This window comes from Dromiciops gliroides, chromosome 6 (assembly GCF_019393635.1).
Source record: "Dromiciops gliroides isolate mDroGli1 chromosome 6, mDroGli1.pri, whole genome shotgun sequence".
Lineage (NCBI taxonomy): Eukaryota > Metazoa > Chordata > Mammalia > Microbiotheria > Microbiotheriidae > Dromiciops > Dromiciops gliroides.
The window spans coordinates 182,198,851-182,220,266 of NC_057866.1; the positions used below are offsets into that span (position 1 = coordinate 182,198,851).

General features: G+C 36.5%; 1 protein-coding gene across 2 annotated transcripts in view; it reads right to left on the bottom strand.

Moving 5' to 3' along the window:
- MARCHF1 (membrane associated ring-CH-type finger 1) overlaps positions 1-21,416 on the bottom strand; it is a 1,073,794-nt gene that overhangs the window by 707,900 nt on the left and 344,478 nt on the right. For both annotated transcript variants that reach the window (XM_043969737.1, XM_043969736.1), the window contains exon 2: positions 10,344-10,423. The gene's annotated coding sequence lies outside the window, so the exon portion shown is untranslated. The remainder of the gene's footprint in view (positions 1-10,343; positions 10,424-21,416) is intronic.

A 21,416-nucleotide genomic window follows, 5' to 3' on the forward strand; every position in this document is an offset into this window, starting at 1 on the left:
TTCACCTGAAACTCGAAGTGAATAGATACTGCATATTTTCTCTTTAGAGACATCTCATTTTTCACTCTTCTTCATTTATATTTATATTATGTAGCAATTTTCTATGAAGAGGCTCTCGGTGCTTTACACCAGCTAGCAAAATTGCCACAACTACCCAGTGAAGAGCAGAGATTTAAAAAGAAACAAAAAGGTGCAGGGGAAAACATGCCCTTCCCAGAGCCATGTAAAACGGACCTGACTCTGCTATCATGCTTTTAGCAATGTTAGCCATTGTGACAGAATTGAACATTTAAACATTGAAAGCACTTCAATGCAAATTGCTATTAATTTTATTACTATAAATAATTAACAATTATACAATATATCTACATTCTGAAGATCTCAAAACATGTGCGGTAAAAAAATGGAAGTTTTAGCTGAATCATTTGAGAGTTGAGTGCATGCTGCTGAAGTGGCTTTTGAAGGACCTCCCTTTTGGGGAGGAGACTGTGACGAACTTCCAGCACACCAGCTTAAAACTGAAGGAGGAACGGAAGTTCGCTCTCTCTGGCTTTGCAGCTTAGCCATGGCGGCATGTTTTGGTGTTCAGTGCTGGTTCTCAGCCTGACAGGCAGTTTAGGATTTGGTGAGTTTTATAAAGGAATATAGACTAAACTTAGATCTAAGATTATTCATTTGTATTTCTACTTTCCTATTTCCCTAATTGGTATCACCTTTTGTTGTCTAATTAATTCCCAAACAATAAAAACTAATCCCTCACTGATTAAAGCTCAGAGGCTTCTTTTTCTTAGTGGTCTGGGAGATATATAAGGGGAAAAGTTAAAGGGAGAGTTTAATGCTTGTATATCCAATTTTAAATCTCACACATTTAAGAGTCCCATATTTCTGGGGGCAGCTAGGTGGCGCAGTGGATAAAGCAAGGGCCTTGGATTCAGGAGGACCTGAGTTCAAATCCAGCCTCAGACACTTGACATTTAAGTAACTGTGTGATCCTGGGCAAGTCACTTAACCCTCATTGCCCTGCAAAAAAAAAAAAAAAAAGAGTCCCATATTTCCTTCATCTACACTGCATTTATGTCTGATTATTCCAGACTATATCATAGTGATACTTGAGAAGGTCTTGTGAGGGTGCTCAGTGGAACATGCTTAAGAAATAGACAATGCCAATGCTAAGATAAGATATAGCATAGGAGTAGACAAAGTGACCCCTTCCCAAAGCACAGTATATCTTTTGGGAGAACTGGCTGATGCCCTAATAGATTTTAGCAGCTCAATGGAGTACTCATGGAGCCCAGGTCCATAATAAGAGTCCCCAAGAAACCCAACCCACCATGTAATCAGTCTTAGATGAACATTTAGAAACAGTGGAAACCACCTGTCACCTAGAGCAGGGCTTCTTAAACTTTTTCCACCTGAAATCCCTTTTCATCCAGGAAATTTTTACATGACCCTGGGTATATAGTTATATAAAATAGGCATGCATAACCTTTTATTGCCAATTTTTTTTTTGCTACCCTCACATTCCATTATGTGACCTAATATGGGTTCGCAACCCACAGTTTAAGAAGCATTGACCTAGATTATGTTTTCTAGAGCTTCATGAACTTGAAGTATAATACCAGCTGGGTTTTGCTACTAGAAGGTTTTTAAGGGTACTAAAAGTCACAAGAAGGAAATTAATGGATAAATCAGCAGTTGGAATCAGAATGTAATATGAAGACTTCATTGATGAACTTGGATGAACTCTCCCACCTATCCTCACTCCTAACTGCATTCAGAAAAAATTTATATATATAATATATATATATATATATACACACATTATATATATATATACACACACACACATTATATATATATACACACATACATACACATACATATATGTATGTACATATATATGTACACACTTATATAGGTATGCATATATATACATATACACACATACACATGCATATACATATACACACACACACACACACATATACATATACATATACACATACACACATACACACATATTTCCTTTGGAAAAATTGGAAATGTGGTTTTACTAAAGTGAAGCAAGACTTCTTCCTTAAGGATAACACCTGATCTGGTTGACAACAGACCTAGATGCTAAACCCATTTTTTTTAGCAAAAATAACATAGGGGGCATATCACCTTCCATTCTTTTAAAAATTATTATTAATGTGAGGTTATTTAAGGAGGGCCTGAAAAGAAGCAAAGCACATGAATGGAATACGAGAAAGAGAATTAAAGATTCACTACAAAAATTCAATTCAAGAGACTTCACTTTGAGTCAGTGATACTCCCCTCTACAGTGCTTTGCAATAAGAGCCCTCCAAAGAATTCAGGTCTTTTCTGGATCCCACACTAGCCCTCAATTACATTGTACAAAGACACCTAGAAGAAGAAGGAATCAGAACAAAAACGTTACCTCCTAAGATAAAGTTTAACCTCTTCATGACTTTTTTTGCCTTTCCTTTTCTATTTACCTTCCCCTCACCCCATGCGACCCTTCCTTCTGGCCACCCTCTATTGTGCCCTGTTTTTCCTTGCACTCCTTTAATGGAGAATAAATTTCAATGTACCCTAAACCGCTCAGTGCATCACCCAAATGGAGCTCTGGGGTTTCTTGGCTTCTCTCTTTTTGAAGGTGCTCTCCATATAAAACACAGATTTTACTTCACTCTCTGCTTTTCAATCTTTACATATTTTCTTCCTTTAATGTAAACATCCTTTTTTTTTTGCTTTTGCTTAACTGTGTCATGAAAGTGGCTATTAGGAATTGTGAAATCTAAACTCCTACTGTAATCATTTACTTAAGCAATTTCCCAATTTCTGATGAACACTGATTTGCATATTTTACTTTGGATTAAAAACTTCCCCTTACTTAGAAATGGATTTTTATTTGATATTTGATACAAATACAACATGCTTTTCAGGGTTCTTTTCATGGATTTGTGTAATCATTAAGTTCACACTGACAAGGACAAAAGTTCCTAAGTTCATGAATTCCTAGAACAATTATAAGCATCCATCCATGGAAGCAGGCTTGGAAACTTAATGGTAGGAAAATAATTCCTAGCCCTTTTCTTTCTTCTAAATATCTTTTATGGTGACATTAAAAGCTGTATCATACTTGCCTACATATGCTTATAGGTTGCCTTAACATTTTTCCAGTTGCATTTTTCTAACACCTAAATTTCCTAAGGACAAAGGTCACATCTTAGATTTCTTTTGTGGACTCACAGATTTCCTAACATGTCATTAAATATAGGGTAGACATATGAGAAATGAGTAAATAAATAAATGGAAAACCAATGATTCTAACAATGGACAAACCTAGAACTTGAGACTTCTTGTTGTGTCTCATATTTTATACCATTTTGCCCACTATCCTTTAACATAGCAAAAAGTAAATCAATACATGGGGATCAAGTAGAACCTACTTTTATATGGGCATTCTACCTAGTGAAACACACTATCAGGAAATAATTATGCTTTGAAAACATCTTTTGGTGCCTCTAATGAAGCAAACAAATATATTGCAATGTTACCTCTGGGCTCTATGTGAGTAAGAACTACTCTAAAATGCATTCACATTTCTCTTGACTTTCCAGGAACTGATATTTTTATTCATTTGTTTGAATATTTTAAGAATGTATTCACAGTTTAAAGATAGCTATGCTGACAGAAAAAAATGCAAAAACCCCCCCAAAAAACCCTACACAACAAAATAATTTTCCTCACTTCACAACATTTTCCCCCATCCCAAAGGCCCATAAAATTAAAGACCAAAAAAAAAAATGAGCTTGAGGCAATGGTAAATTGATAAGGGCTGTTTGTGAATAAGGTATTAAAATGTGTTCAAATATAGGAAAATCTCTATGGAGCATCTTTCTCCTTGAATTGATTTCCTTTCCCATCTTATCTATTTTCATCAATGGTATCACGATCATCTCAGTCACTCAACATTTCAAAGTCACCTTTAACTTGCTCTTCTTCATCATCCCCTAAATTCCAAAAGTCACAAAGTCCTTTGAAATATTTATTTCACCCATCCATCACCTTCCATACCTATTACTACCATTTTTACATTGTCTGTCTGCCTATATGTTTTGGTCATAAGTACATGAATCTCAGCCAGCCAGATTCAGTACACATTCCAGAGCTGATTCTAAAAGTGCATAGCTTATTTTCAGAATGGCCCTATTCCATCTTAGACCTTAGAGTCCAGATACTTATGTCACTCCACTGTATGACAGGATCAAGGTCCAGGGCCATGTGAATGAGACAAAGTGCTCTGAAATTCAGAAGACTTGGTTAACTGTTGCAGAGATAAGAAGTGGGATGCAGAGAGCAAAATGTCCTTTTGACTTTATGGTTAAAAGGATTCACCTATCAAATATGCAAATGACATAAAGATAGATGGATTAAGCCACACACAAAGCTTAAAAAGGATCTCAACAGAAAATTATGTGCTGGAAATAAGGAGAAATTTTAAAAGTGTAAATATAAACACCTACTCAGATTTAAAAAACAAACAAACAATGAATCATGAGTTCAGAATTTGGAAGACATAATAATAAAAGCCATATTTATCTATCTATACATCTATCTATCTATCTATCTATTTAAAGCTAGAATAAAAATAATAATTAAAAGGGGGCAGCTAGGTGTCATGGTAGATAGAGTTCCTGCCCTGGAGCCAGGAAGACTCATTTTCATGATTTGAAATATGGCCCTCAAACACTTCCTAGCTGTGTAATCCTGGGCAAGTCACTTCACCCTGTTTGCCTCAGTTTCCTCATCTGTAAAAATGAACTGAAGAAGAAAATGGCAAATAACTCCAGTATTTTTGCCAAGAAAACCCCAAATGAGCTTATAAGGAGTTGGTCATGACTCAAACGTATGAACAACAAAAATAATAAAAGCTAACTTTCATATAGCACCTTAAGATTTGTAAAGCACTTTATAGATGCCTCTCATTTGATCCTTGCACCAACTCTGCGAGGTAAGTGCTCTTACTATTCTAATTTTAGAGATGAGACAATAAAATGAGAAGGATTTAACAACATGTCCAAGGTCACCCTGCCTGAAGACATTTAAAGCAGGATTTAAACTCTGTCCTTCCTGACTCCAAGTTTGGGATTCTATACACAGCTCTAGCTAAGGCCAAGTAAAGAATGGCTGTTATGGGGAAAACAGATTCTACTTTTCTTGCTCTAGTCAGTCCCACAGGTACAAAAAGGAGTAGAAGCTACAGAGGCAAAATTACAGCTTGATATAAGCAAAGTAACTCTTAACAAGTAGAACTTTCAAAAATTGCAATGTGCTACCCTTAGTGGTACTAAGTTCACCATCCTTGGATACTAAGCGAAGGCTGAATCACACACCAGAGATTTTGTAGAGATGATTACAGGTCAGATACAGGTTGGATTACATGGTTTAGGGAGAACTTTTCCAACTCTGAGATTATGTGAATCTGGGAATACCTTTCATGTCTTCAACTTAATATACTTTATTGTCAAATATGTAGCATGTGCCATCTTAGCTGATAATGAAATATTTTGGTAAATAAACTGTGGTCTCATAGTCCTCAGTGCAGCTGGTGGGCAAAAATTAAAATTTGAAAATATTTTTGACCAGCAACTTCACAAAGCAAAGAGCACACCAAGGAAGCTCTGTGGTTAGGTTGCTGGAATAACAAAAAAAGAAAAGTAATTATTGTTAACAGAAAGAAAATGGCGGGGGGGGGGATAAATTCAGGATCACAGAAGCAGAGGTTTTGAAACTCCATGAAAAATCAGATAATTCATTTATCCTAACCATCCAGTTTCTAAACCATTCAGAAAGATGTGTTATATTGTTTTTTAAAAAATGTTCCCCAAAGGAAAGTCTTTAAATTCCCTCTTTAATTATTTCAATCTTTACCCATTCTCAACATGCAAAAATCATACCTAAATTTGCTCATCTTTCTACTTCAACCTACTTCCACTTCTTCCATTAATAAAAAAATAGAAAACTAGTCCCATTTTTCTCCAAGTTCTTCATTTATTGAAAACTATTCTTCAATTTTTTTCTTCCTTTTCCTCTCCAAGCTGAATAATTTTATTTTCTTTCATATCTTATCATAGACTGCATCGTTCAGTCTTTTTAATCAGATCTGTGACCCTCCCCTGAACCTTCTCCAGGTCCCCTTGATTATGTAGCCTAGAATCCATCATAAAAGTCAAGTAAGCATCAAATGAAGAAGTGCTTTGTTAGAATTACCTCCTACTTGCCTTCTCTTCTCTGTTTTAGTCACATGCCCCCAGAACCACACTTGCTTTTTAATTATAGTGTTGTACTGCAGTTCTCTTTTTCTGTTTCTTTGGTTTTTTTGTTTGGTTTTAGTGAGGCAGTTGGAGTTAAGTGACTTGCCCAGGGTCACACAACTGGTAAGTGTTAAGTGTCTGAGGTCAGATTTGAACTCAGGTACTCCTGACTCCAGGGCCGGTGCTCTATCTACTGCACCATCTAGCTGCCCCTTGTACTGCAGTTCTCAAAAAGCTTTCATGTTTACACAGTCCCTCCTTGCATATTTATTGTTACACAAAAACTTATGCTTACATCCTATAATTCAAATCGATGAAGATCATTAAATGCATATCATGTCTAAGTCACTAGGCTAAGCATTGGGGATACAAAAGTCCAAAACGAAAGACTCCTTCCTCACAGAGAGCTTACCTTCCATTTACATCTGTACAATAGTCAGTAGCCTCACTGAGGGCCACCTCTGTATCAGGGTCATGTCTAGCTTGGTTTTCCCTGAACTTGTCCATCATTTCTGACCATGGTCTATATGATATATACAGATACATTAGCCTTTCTGCTATACTCTGTCTCTTGACTCTGTTTGCACTGCTGGCCCCCATTCCAGGAATGCTCTCCCTCTTCATCCTCCCTTCTTGGCTTCATTCAACTCAGCTCCATGCCACCTTCTGGAGAATATCTTTCTCAGTCTCCAAAAACAACATTCCTAGTACCTTCCATTTGAGGTTTCCTCCCTTTTTACACAGTATATATCTTCTATGTGCTTCATTGTTTGCATGCTGTCTCTACCACTATACTATGAGCTCCTTGATTGCCTTTTTTCTTATCCCCAGCTCTAAGTATACTTGGAGGAGGCAGAGAGGGAGGGGGAAGGGGAAGGGGAGAAGGAGAAAAATAAGAAAAAGATAAGCAAAGGGATAAATATTTATATAGTACACCTAGGGGAAATGATGGGGCACAGTGGATAGAGAGCCCAGCCTGCAGTCAGGAAGACCTGAGTTCAAATCTAACCTAAGATACGTATAAGCTATATGACCCTGAGCAAGTCACTCAATACTGTTTACCTTAGTTTCCTCATCTGTAAAATAGACTGGAGGAGGAAATGATAAACCAGTATCTCTGCAAAGAAAACCCCAAATGGTATCACAAAGAATTGGCACTAGTGAAACAATAGTAAAACAAACAAACAAAAAAGAAACAATTGAATAACAACAATATAGTTCTTTTTCTTTTCTTTCCTTTTCCTTTTTTTTAAAAATTTTTAAATTTTTTTGCAGGGCAATGAGGGTTAAGTGACTTGCCCAGAGTAAATGCCTGTAAATGTCAAGTGTCTGAGGCCAGATTTTTACCCAGGTCCTCCTGAATTCAGGGCCAGTGCTTTATCCACTGTGCCACCTGGCTGCCCTAACAATATAGTTCTTATTGTCACGTACTGTGAAAAGCATTATTTACAATCATTGTATCATTTGATCCTCACAATAAGTCTTTGAAATATGTTCTATTGTTAGCCTCATTTTACACTTAAGGAAACTAAAGCATACAGAAGTTAAGTGACTTGCCCAGGGTCACACAACTAGTAAGTGTGGGAAGCTGAATTTGAACTCAAGTCTTCCTGACTCCAGACCTAGCTGCCTCTGGTGCCTGACATATAGTTAGTAAACACTTAACAAATACTTTTTGATTGAAAGTTGACAATACATGATCCAATAAATATTTATCAAAAACTTGTACTATTTTAGTCCATGATTCCTGCCCCCCCTCCACCAAGCTTTAGTATCTGGTATTTAATCTTCACAAATTTTCATTCTTTTCTGTTTTTTTTTCCTGAAAACTTGTAAATTAATTAGTCACTTTGTATTCTGGTACTGGATTCCAAGGGTGGACTAGTCCTCCTCTACTTGGAGTCATCCATAAAGTGTTTGTGCTCTCTATGTGATCATCCCCAAGCATTAGAGAAGATGGCAAGTAATGCTGAGCTATAAACCTCACTGGAAATGCCCTCCCAGGTAGTTACAGTGCCCTACAAACTAATCTCTGGGTGTCAAAATTGTAGAGTTTGGAACATGCTTTTTCTACCTGTTCATAAATGTGATTTGTGTGACTGAAGTATTACAGATGGCATCTGTTGCAACGACAGATGGCATCCATCCCTTCCCCACAATCTAATAGTTATATAATAGACAATAGTGGAAGGGGCAAAAGCTAATTTTGTCTCATTCCCAGAACGCAATTTGGAAGAAGAAAGGAAATTGTAACTGGTTTCTTGTGTGTGAGTTAGCAAAGATGAGAATAAAGAAAGGAAATTAATACATTTTACCAACTTAGGAAGAATAGGAAGGTTTTATGATTTAAAGACTCATAACCATACATTATAAATCGATTGGCCAAGTCTGCCTAGAATGTGAACTCAATTTAATCCTTGGTTCCCCAAGTTATAACTTTGTTCGTCACATGTTCTCTGAATTAACACTACACACACACACACACACACACACACACACACACACACACACACACACACACACACACACCATCTAAAGACTAAATAAGTATCAAGAAAAATTGTCATCTTCTGTAAAGACATACAATATTCAGCTACATTCATGGGGACAAACTAGAATCCAATGCTTTCATTTTTCTCTGATGGATGCTAATGTAGGGAATAGCCTAACCAACTTGGTGAAATTACAGAAAGCTCAACCATGGTTTGAGACTGATTCAATCTCCAGGTTGAGGGTATATACTTATTGATTCAATTTCCCTCCCAATGGAGGGTATATACATATACACACACAACCCAGATGAGGGTATCCATTGGTACCTTCTGGAGAGCACTAAGTATATATCCAATCCTGAGAACTTACACAGACAGTATGATTAACTCAGAGAATTGTTTGTGTTCCCTGAACCCTGGTTGATCTACCTGCCCCATTTATAGACCTTGCTTAAAGAGGGAAGCTCTATGTAGCCCCAAACCTGAGTGAATAAAATCATCTGTCAGATATTTAAATTGAATTGCTCATCCTTAGCAAAATCCAAATGGGTTGTTAAATACAAAGCCCAAGGAGCTGTACTGCATGTGCATGGAGGGGGGTGGGGGAGAATGGATTTCAAGTCACAGGACCTATGTTCAAATCCCAGCTCCATTACTTACAATCTATGTGATCTTGGTCAAGTAATATAAAAAAATCTCCAGGCCTCAATTTTCTCATCCATAAAATGAGTGCACAGGACTAGTTGTAGTATCATAGAGCTAGAGCTAGAAGGGAGTTTGTGAGTCACCAGGGATAGTTAGTGGTCCTCAGGATTGTAATTGGAATGTTCTCATTTTCCATAGAGAGATAAAACCCAAGATGCAAATCAAGGGCTCACATCTTTGTAAACTTATTGAGTTGGTCAGTTCATCCATGTGGACCTTACTGAAGATGAATGATTAAGTTTGAGCATCTCTCATATGTGATTGGCTCAGATTATTGAGTAAATCAAGATTCCCTCTTTGAACAAGACCTATCAGGTGTGTCAGCCTTCTACATTAGTTTTTCTATGAAATCTGGAAGTTTTAAACTAAAAGAATGTGATCATTTGACCTGTTGATACATTGCATGTAACAATACATCAGGAGGATAGCTAACATACCAGATCAAAGACATACAGCTAATTCTTAGAGAAACTACCCCTTTTTTCTTTTTGTTCAGTTGTTTTAGTCATGTCTGACTCTTCATGACCCCATATGGCAGTTTTCTTGGCAAAGATGCTGGAGTGGTTTGCCATTGCCTTCTCTAGCTCATTTGCCAAATGAAGAAACTGAGGCCAACAGGGTTAATGACTTGCCCAGAGTGATACAACTAGTGTCTATCACACTCACTGCTAAAACTTAGTAATATTAAAGAAAAGCTGGTTGGATAAGATATAATCTGGTATTTTATTTTAAAAATAAAAATCCTGTTCTCAAATAAATAGGAGTTATCTATTTGCCCTCTGAAATTTCCCTTGCCCCTTTAAAAGAAAATAGAGAAACTTACGAAATACAGCAGTTGTTTAGGAAATCACAGCAACAGCCGAACTCTGTGTATTTTCTCAAAGCTAGCCCTGGGTACATTTCCTGGGAATGAAAACAAAAAGAAATGAGTTTGAAGACTTCTGTTTACAACAACCCACTAACTAAATGAAACAGAGGTCCACTGAAAACAGAATGACCTAGCTTTATATCCTGTCTCTGACTACTATGACCAAGACTAAGTCAGCCTTTCAGTCTTCTGGAAAACTAACACAATTAAGTGGCAGAGAAGCTGATGGCCTGGAACAAGAGAGGAAGTTTTTCCACTGGAACATCCTTACACCAATGAAATCTTAGGTCCTATCCCTGCTACCTATCGATAACAATGTGAGGATTAAATGATTGTAGTAATTATGGTTTTTGTCTGCAAAAAGTTCAGATATCAAATCAGTATATGAAAATAAAAACTTATTAAATACATGAATTACATTATCAGAAAATGTTGGATGTAAAAGTAATCTGGAAGATCACTTTTTAGGCAGGTATCTTTATCTTGGAGGTACAGAAGCAGGGGCAAAGAGAAGTGAAATAACTTGCTTGGAGTTACACATCTCATTGGAACTGGAGGTAGAACTTAAACTTAAAACTTAAAATTTAAACTTAAACATTCAATGAACCATGTCTTTTCTATACATGGTATGGAAGTAGTACTTCTCCAGGATTATCAGATTGCTTTGGAAATAAACTCCAGTTTAATTAAGTCAATTTGTTCATCTTTTTACCAAAAATGTGAACTTTCACGAGTCTTTAAATAACATTTCAAATCACAATTGAATAGCCCATGGAACACAGGTAAGCTAAGCCAAAACTTTGAGTTCAAATTCATTACATGTAGACACAGATTTAATTGGCCAGGATGTTAAAAAAATGAGTGGAGTAACTAGACCATCTATGTGATAGCTTAGGGGAACACTACATGTGAGTTTATGTTTAATTGCAGTAGTAATAGTAGTAGTAGTAGTAGTAGTAGTAGTAGTAGTAGTAGTAGTAGTAGTAGTAGTAGTAGTAGTAGTAATGGCAGCAGAGTCAGTCAGTAATTATTTATTAATTGTATACCTTGTGCCATCATGGTGCTAGTTGCTAGGGATAGAAATAGTGGCAAAAGACAGTGCCTGCCCTTGAAAAAGTCACAATATAATAGATTGTGATGAATTTACAAAGCACATTAAGGTTTGCAAAGCCCTTGAAAAAAATAGTACTTCATTCCATTCCCTTAACAATTCTAGAAGGCAGATGCTATTATTATCCTCATTATGAAGATGAGGACATAAGGTAGATGGAGGTTAAGTAACTTGCCAGGAGACACAAAGCTAGAAGAGAGTTTGAGGTGATATTTGAATTCAGGTCTTTCTTACTCCCAGTTCAGTGCTTTATTTATTGTACCACCTAATTGCTTACTAAGCTGAGTCTACCTAGTTGTCTCACTTATTTTTATACAGCAACACCCTACCAGAGGGAAATTCCAATACTGCCTACCTATCAACAATGTACCTTTTACCTGAAAGCTCTTCTGCTCACTAAATTCATGACCTTGAGTACATCAGCCAACATCCTTAGTTCTTCACTTCCTCATTTGTGATATGAGAGACTTGGTGGACTCTAAAATTCCTTCTACTTCTAAATATATTAATTTTTGATCTTTTGATCCTTCTCATTTAAAGATTCAGGGCAAAGAAGGCATGTAGGCTAGAAACACCAAATTATCCCTTTATCCCCATTTAAAATGGTTAATAAAGTCAACATCCTGTTCTATGAACTATCATCAATAGTTGTGTACCTCTTACTAATGTTTTTCACACAGAGATCAATGACAAGATACTCTTTTAATGAAGCAGACACCCAGGGACAATATTGATCCTTCCTCGAAAAGGGAATGAGCAGAATAAATATTATTTTAATGGCGGAGGGAAAGTGACATTTCACTCTGGCTCAAGGGCTGGTGGAAAGTGGGAAAGACTTCAACTTATATCAGGCTCCAAAGTTATAATTGTGAAATGAAGAGTTAGTTATAACCCAAATAGCTACAGAATTAATGGATTAGTTAATAGAAGTTGTGAGCTTGCCTTTCCATTACATAGCTCTCCAGAGCTATTGACAATGAAAGCCCAAGATAACTAAGTACAAGGGGGAAAGACAAAATTAACATTACAAAAGTAGGCTCACAGGACATGGGAGCTGGGACAGATCCAAGAGTTTTTTTCTAGATTTTACCAGCAGAAGGTAAACACCTTGAAGGCAAATTTTCTTTATGTTTTGGGCCTTATATCATCCCCGTACTTAACCCACAGTAGTTGCCTAATAAATCCTTGTTGAATAAGTAAATTAATCTGTCAGACTTTCCTCCCCCTCAATTTAAGACAAGGCAATTTTGACCAAGAAAGCTGACTTGCCTAGGGTTACACTGGTAGTGACTGGCAAAGTTATGATTTATACCCAGTTCCTTTGGCTTCACATTCAAATTTCTTTCGACTACACCACAATTTTATGAAAGCCAAGTTACACAAGAAAAACAACAACAACACATTCAATATTAGAGGCTTCAGGTTTATAATTTTCTGATTCCTAATATTATTTGGTGCAAGTAAAATATAAATTATATTAACTATTTTTGTTACTATTGAATTAAATTAATTCTAAAAGGGACAATTTTTTGCTCTTGCATAGAGATAGTAGTGGAGAACAATGGAAAGAACAATGCATCTAGAACTGGAGAACCTAGGCTTAAATTCTGGGTGGCCTTAACAAAGTTATTTAATCTTTCCAGGCCTCAGTTTCCTCATCTGTAAAATGAGTGACCTGGACTAAATGATCCCTGAGGCTCTTTCCAGTTCTAGATACACTTGCACAAAACAATAGAATGAGAGTATTATGAGTTAAACATAAGTAATATAATTGTGACTGGCACCATGATTCAAAGAAATATACTGTATTTGAATTACATAGTTAAATTCTTCCAACACTCTAACTGGAGCAATGGATAGTGCTAATTTCTCTTCTTAGTCTGCTTAACTAAAGTCTCCTCTATTTTCAAGCCAAACAAAACTGCACATCTTAACAAATTTCAAATACTTAAATGTTTACTATTTTTAATAACAAAGATGATAATTTGAAGTAAAAAGTTTTAAAAATGAAAATCCCACAAGAGTTTGCAACCATTCAAATATATGAAATCAAAAGATAGTAAATAGGGAGTGAAGAGTCAGAGCCAAGATGGTGGAGGAAAGGCAGTAAATGCTCAGACTTCCTGACATAATTACTCCAAAAAAACTCCAAATACAGCCAGAAAACAACTCCTGGAGCAGCAGAACCCACAAAAAGATGGCTGAGATTATTTTCCAGCCAAAGACACCTTGGAAGTTTGGCAGAAGGGGGAGCTGGGCTGGGAGTGAATTCCCACCCCAGGATCATGCCACCACAGATACAGCCCCAGGCAGGCTACACAAAAGAAATTTACCCCGAACCCCCAAATCAGCTGCAGTGCCAGTGTCCTCTGGTACTAAGCTCATGGTATGGTGAAAAGGCTGAAAGGTTGTCCAGGAGGAATCTACTGGGGTGTATGTAGGAGCTAAGGGGGGATTTGGATGTCCTACCCCAGCAGAGAACCAAGAAGAAACCTTGAATGGTGGTGGCCCAGGTTGGAGAGGTATGCAGGCTAGTCAGATCTAGCAACCACTGCACATGAAGTTTTGTTGCCTGGTTGATTGGCAAGTTGGCCTGAGGTTATGTATGAAACAGAGAAAGAGCCAGGCTAGTGAAAAAACTGCCCCTCATTAAATCATAACACCTTGAACCCCCTGAAGCTTGGGATAGTATATCCTGGAAACAGAACTGCACAATAAGAAGAAGTTAAAAGTTAAGTGAAAGATGGGCAGGATGAGCAGGAAGAGAAAGTTGTAAATGATAGAAAGCTTCTTTAGTGACAAGGAAGATTGAGATGCACCCTCAAAAGAGGACAATGACATCAGGGCACCTATATATAAAGCTTCCAAGAAAAATATGAATTGGTCTCAGGCCACAGAAACACTCAAAAAGGACTTTGAAAACAAAGTTAGAGAGGTAGAGAAAAAATGGAAAGAGAAATGAGGGTGATGCAGGAAAGACATGAAAAAAGTCACCAGCTTGAAAAGCCAAATGGAAAAGGAGATACAAAAGCTTTCTGATGAAAATAATTGCCTAAGAATTAGGATTGAACAAATGGAAGCCAGTGACTTTATGAGAAACCAAGACACAATAAAACAAATCCAAGTAAATAAAAAAGTAGAGAACTATGTGAAATATCTTCTTGGAAAATCTGCTGACCTGGAAAATAGATCCAGGAGAGATAATTTGAAAATTATTGGACTACCTGAAAACCATGATCAAGGAAAGAACTTAGACATCATCTTCCAAGAAACTGTCAGGGAAAATTGCCCTGATATTCTTGAAGCAGAAGGCAAAATAGAAATTGAAAGAATCCACCTATCACCTCCTGAAAGAGATCCCAAAAGAAAAACATCCAGGATTATTATAGCCAAATTCCAGAGCTCACAGGTCAAGGAGAAAATATTGCAAGCAGCTAAAAAGAAGCAATTCAAATACTGTGGAGCCAAAGTAAGGATAGCACAGGATCTAGCAGCTTCTACATTAAAGGATCATAGGGCTTGGGATATGATATTCCAAAGAGCAAAGGAATTGACTTTACAACCAAAAATCACCTACCCAGCAAAACAGAATATAATCTTTCAGGGGAAAAAATGGGACTTCAATGAAAAAGGGTACTTTCAGGTATTTGTGATGAAAAACCTTGAACTGAATAGAAAATTTGACTTTCAAATACAAGACCCTAGAGAACCATAAAAAGATAAATAGGAAGAAGAAATCATGAGAGATGTTAAAGGGTTAAACTGTTTACATTCCTACATGGGAAGATGATATGTCTAAATCATAAGAGCCTTGTGAGTATTAGGGTAGATGATAGGAAGAAATTTAGACAGAGGACAAAAGGTGGGAATTGATTATGAAGGGATAATACATGTAAAGCATCTTTTTTGTTTCTCTCTTTTTTGGGAGGGGTGGTCAGGATTGATGAAGGTCTTGCATCTGAAGCCAAATTTGGGTTCAGGTACTCCTGGGTCCTGGACAGGTGCTTTGTCTACTATATCACCTAGCTTCCCCATGATGACATCTTTGGAGTAAAATTGAGGGGGAAGAGGAATACACTGGGGGAGGGGATACGAGAGTTGCAGAATGGGGTGAAATCTCACATGAAAGAAACAGGAAAGGGTTTATGGAGTGGGGGGAGAGATGGGGGAGGTGTGGGAAAGTAAAGGAGCCTTATACACATCAGACTTATCTCAAAGACCTTAATCTCATCAGAGTTGGCTCAAGGACCAAATAACATACAAACCCAATTGAATGGAGTAATCTATCTAACCCTACAGGAAAATAGGAGGGGAAGGGGATAAGGAGGGAAGGGTGAAATAAGGGAGGGCAGAACAGGGGAGGGGGCAGTCAGAAACAAAACACTTTTGTGGAGGAACAGGGTAAAAGAGGATAGAAAATAGAGTAAATATCATGGGAAGGGAATAGGATGGAGGGAAACAGTTATGATGATTGATTATAATGGCAAAACATATGATACTTACTTTGCTGGGCTATTGTGAAGAAAATTCTTTGTCAAGTTTAAGATACTATATAAAAGTTATGATGAACAGGATGCTATCAGAGAAACCTGGAAAGACCTACATGAACTGAAGCAGAGTGAAATGTACTGTATACAAAATAACAGCAATAGTGTAAGATGATCTGCTGTGAAGGAGGTGGTTATTTTCAGCAAAGCAATGATCTAATATAACTCTGAAGGACTTATGAAAACAGCAATCCATCCACAGAGAAAGAACTAATGGTGTCTGAAAAAATATTGAAGTGTAATTTTTTTTTATAGTTCCTTAATCTGAAGTTTTTGTCTGTTTTCTTTTACAACCTGGCTAATGTGGAGATGTTCTGCATAACTACTCATGTGTAACATATTGAATTGCTTGAGTTCTTGGGGGTGGGGTGGGGTGGGAAGGAAGGGAGAACGATAATTTGGAAAACAAAGTTTTAAAAAATTGATGTCAAAATTTGTTTTTACATGTAATTTGGAAAATAAAATTCTAAACAGAAATTTAAAAAAAGATAGTAAATAGATCATCTGCAATAGAGATAATGTTGTTCATACTTTGTTTTCAAAGAGGACTAATGACATCACCAGGTGATGATGTCTTAGTCTTTCCATGAATAAGATTTAAGTGAAGCAATGTTGTGAAAAGTCATGAGCCTCACTCCCTCCTCCAGATTTCATCAGAGTCTAATGGTAAGACAAAAGTCAGGACAACTGACAGTGGTCAGGCATATGAAATAGAGGAAAGAAAAGCACAGAACTTGAGGAGGCAGGAAATTTGAATGTGTCCCTTCATTATGGTAAGATCTGTATGACCTTGGCTAATATATTTAACCTCCTAGACGTAGTTGGAGAGATTGTAGAAAATTAATTATGCTACAATTTTGTTGGTGATGTATTTGGAGAAATGATTTGGAGTAATGTAAATAAAATGATTGTCATATATATGCCCTTTTACCCAGACATTCTACAAGACAAAATATCTAAGAAAGTCACTGAGGAAAAAAAAAAAGTTCTCTTATACAACAAAGTATAAGATGTCCCCAAAGTCTTGGTGCAGTTTTGAGCTTTAGTAACTTATAACTGTAACAAACTTAAAATAGCATTTATTGGAAAGTTTTCCAATTTCTTTTACATTTACACAGTTTTGTTAATTTTGAATATATTTTTAATTACAATTTTAACAAAATAGTTCACCCTGTCGTCAAGCATTACATATGTTACACTTTCTGGATAACTCTTACATTGTTGTATCTTCTGAAAAAATCCTTTTGCTATACCACCTTGGTCACCTGATCTATCTCCAGCAGACTTTTTCTTGTTGGCTTTTGTAAAAATCATCAAAACCTCATTGTTTGGCTAATTTTGAGACTACAATTACAAATACAATCCTCTTAGTCACTGAGCAGTAGCTGATGAAAGTTTTTACAAAGCTCAACAATCAACTAAAGGAATGTGTAACCTAAGTTGGTGGTTATGTTAAATTTTGATAAAAACATTAATATCAAAAAACCTAACTAACCTTTCAAATTTTTATACATTTGTAGCATTTATTAAATCTGATACAATTAAAGCATAAATCTTCACTAAGACTTTTGGGATACCTTGTGTTTACAGCAACACTTTTTATGACAAGAAAAGATTGGAAACAAAGTTTATACCCATCTATTGGGGAATGGCTAAACAAACTGTGGTATAGGTATATAAATATAATGAAATATTACTATTTTAAGAAAAATGAATTCAATGAATATAGAGAAACATAGGTTTTATGAACCAATGCAAAGTGATGTCAGCAGAACCAAAAAATCAACATAAATAATGGTTACACCAATGTGAACAGAAAGAACAATCACCAAAAAAAAAAAGGAAAATGTTCCAAAATTACAAAGAAAAGCTTGGCCCCAAAGAAGAGATATGAGAAGATGTCTCCCTCTACACTTTTGCTTAAATGTTGGGGAGAGGGTCCAAGAGTGTGGATCTTTACACATAATTTCAGATTTTTCCCACATATTGATCATTTTTGAAATAGGATTATATTATTTTTCCTCTTCTTACTTATTTAAAAACCCTTTGTTAAAATGAATGTCACTCTGGGAGGGGACAAGAAGTAGGTTACCATGGGAAATTTAAGTGCTGTAAAAATGAACAAAAAATAGATACATTTTTTAAAATATTCCCAGAGTACAAGGCTTAATACCCCAGTTTCCTACTAAAAAATATACAGTGAGTGGATCCTTAAACATTTCTAGAATACAATTTCACTGCTGCTGTTCAGTCATGTCTGACTCTTCATGCCCATATTTGCTATTTTCTTGGCAAAACTAACAGAGTGGTTGGCCATTTCTTTCTCCAGATCATTTTACAGATGAGGAAACTGAGGGTTAAGTGACTTGCCCAGGGTCACACAGTTAGTAAGTGTCTGAGGTCAGATTTGAAATCAGGTCTTTCTGACTTCAAGCCCAGTACTCTATTCTCCACACAATTTTCCTATTTGACATTTGAAGCTTTTCATAGTGTGAGTCCAATCTTTATTTTCCCCATGCTGATCTATTATTCTCCCTCATGTACTTTGTGTTCTAGTAAAATTGATCTGCTATGTTTTTATTTGAACTAGCTTCCATGGCTTACTTTCTTCAAGGCTTGGCTCATATACCATCTCCAGTGAGAATTTTTTCCTGAACCTCTAATCCAGTGGTTCTCAAACTTTGTTCTCAGGACTCCTTTACAGACTTTTTTTTTTCTTTTTGAATCTAAGCATATTTTAATTTTCCTAATTATATATTATAACAATTCTTTTTTTTTTTTTTTGGCGGGGCAATGGGGGTTAAGTGACTTGCCCAGGGTCACACAGCTAGTAAGTGTCAAGTGTCTGAGGCCACATTTGAACTCAGGTACTCCTGAATCCATGGCCAGTGTTTTATCCACTGCACCGCCTAGCTACCCCTATAACAATTCTTAACATTTGTTTTTGAAGTTTTGAGTTCCAAATTCTATGCCAACCTCCCTTGCTTCCTCCTTCTCCCCTCCCTGAAATGGTAAGCAATCTTATATAGTTTATATATGTGTGATCATGTAAAACATTTCCATATTAGTTATTTTATAAAAGAAGATGAATATTTATAAAAGACAGAAAGACAGACAGAAAGGAAAGGAAGAAAGGAAAGAAAGGAAAGAAAGAGGAAAGAAAGGAAAGGAAGGAAAGGAAGGAAGGAAGGAAGGAAGAAAAAAGAAAGAAAGAAAGAAAAAAGAAAGTAAAAAGAAAGAAAGAAAGAAAGAAAGAAAGAAAGAAAGAAAGAAAGAAAGAAAGAAAGAAAGAAAGAAAGAAAGAAAGCATGCTTCAATCTATATTCAGAGAGTAACAGTTCTTTCTCTGGAGGTGAATAGCATGTGTCACATGAGTCCTTTGAGAATGTTTTGGACCATTGTATTGCTGAGAATAGCAAAGTCATTCACAGTTCATTGTACAATATTGTTGTTATCATGTACAATGGTCTCCTCTTCTTACTCATTTTACTTTGTGTCAGTTGATATAAGTCTTTCCAGGTTTTTCTGAAGTATTGCTGCTTATAATTTCTTATAGCACAAAAACATTCCATCACAATCACATACCACAACTTGTTTAGCTATTCCCCATTTGATGGGTATCATCTAAATGTCCAATTCTTAGATAGCACAAAAAGAGCTTCTTAAATATTTTTGTACAAATAGGTATTTCCCTTTCTTTTTTTAAAATGTCTTTGGGATATAGACCTAGCCAAGGTATTGCTGGATCAAAAGGTATGCACAGGGGGCAGCTAGGTGGCACAGTGGATAAAGCACTGGCCCTGGATTCAGGAGGTCCTGAGTTCAAACCTGGCCTCAGACACTAGACACTTACTAGCTGTGTGACCCTGGGAAAGTCACTTAACACTCATTGCCATACCAAAAAAAAAATTAAAAAGGTATACACAGTTTTATAGTCCTTTGGGCATAATTCCAAATTGTTCCCCAGAATAGTTTAATAAGTTCAAAGCTCTACGAACAACATATTAGTGTCTCAGTTTTCCCACATACCCTCCAACATTTATCATTTTCCTTTTTTGTCATATTAGCTAATCTGATAGGTGTGAAATGGTACCTCAGAATTGTTTTAATTTGCATTTTTCTAATCAATAGTGATTTAAAGATTTTTTTTTTTTTGGTGAGGCAATTGGGGTTAAATGACTTGCCCAGGGTCACACAGCTAGTAAGTGTTAAGTTTCTGAGGCCGGATTTGAACTCAGGTCCTCCTGAATCCAGGGCCAGTGCTCTATCCACTGTGCCACTTAGCTGCCCCAAGAATTTTTTCATATGACTATAGATAGCTTTGATTTCTTTGCCTGAAAATTGTCTGTTCCTATCATTTGACCATTGATTAATTAGGGAATGACTTGTAAGTTGTTTTTTTTTTTAGTGAGGCAATTGGGGTTAAGTGACTTGCCCAGGGTCACAAAGCTAGTAAGTGTTAAGTGTCTGAGGCCAGATTTGAACTCAGGTACTCCTGACTCCAGGGCCAGTGCTCTATCCACTGCGCCATCTAGCTGCCCCAACTTGTATTTTTAATAAGTTTTACTCAGTTCTCTATATATTTGAGAAATTAGACCTTTATCAAAGTTATTCCTGGATCTCCTAATTTGTTTATCATATCACCCTTTATGTCTAAATCATGTGCCCATTTTGACCTTATCTTAGTATAAGGTGATAATGTTTCTGCCTACTTTCTGCCATACTATTTTCCCAGCAGTTTTTGTCAAATAATGGCTTTTTGATCCCCAAATCTGGATTTACTCCTTTACAATCTTAAAAATTGCAGAGGATCCACCATGGATAGAGCCCTGGGCCTGGAGATAGCAAAACTTGAGTTTATATCTAGCCTCAGACACTAAATAACTCTGTGACCTTCAGCAGGTCACTTAACTTCTGTCTGCTTTCGGTTCCTGAACTGTGAAATGGGGATAATAACAGCATTAACCTCCCAGGATTGTTGTGAGGATCAAATGAAATATTTCTAAAGTTCTTAGACCCTGGCATACAGTAGGTACTTAATAAATGCTTCTTCTGTTCCATGGGGTTTGTAGCTATTAATATTTACTATATTAAAAATTAAAGCATTTTAGTATTACTATAAAAAGGTTTTAATGTAGTGGACTCGCTGAAAGGGGAAGTCCCTGAAGCACATTTCAAGAACTGCAGGCCTAATTGTTAAGATTCTCTTATTCTTCAAATCCTTAAGAAGATATTTATCTATTAATAAATTGTATCCCTCTCTCCCACCCCAGTAGATGCAATCCTAAGGATATGGCTGTTTTGTCTTTGTATCCCCAGCATTGAAAAAGGTCACTTTCATGTGGCAGATTGGCTACATGAATAGCCCTG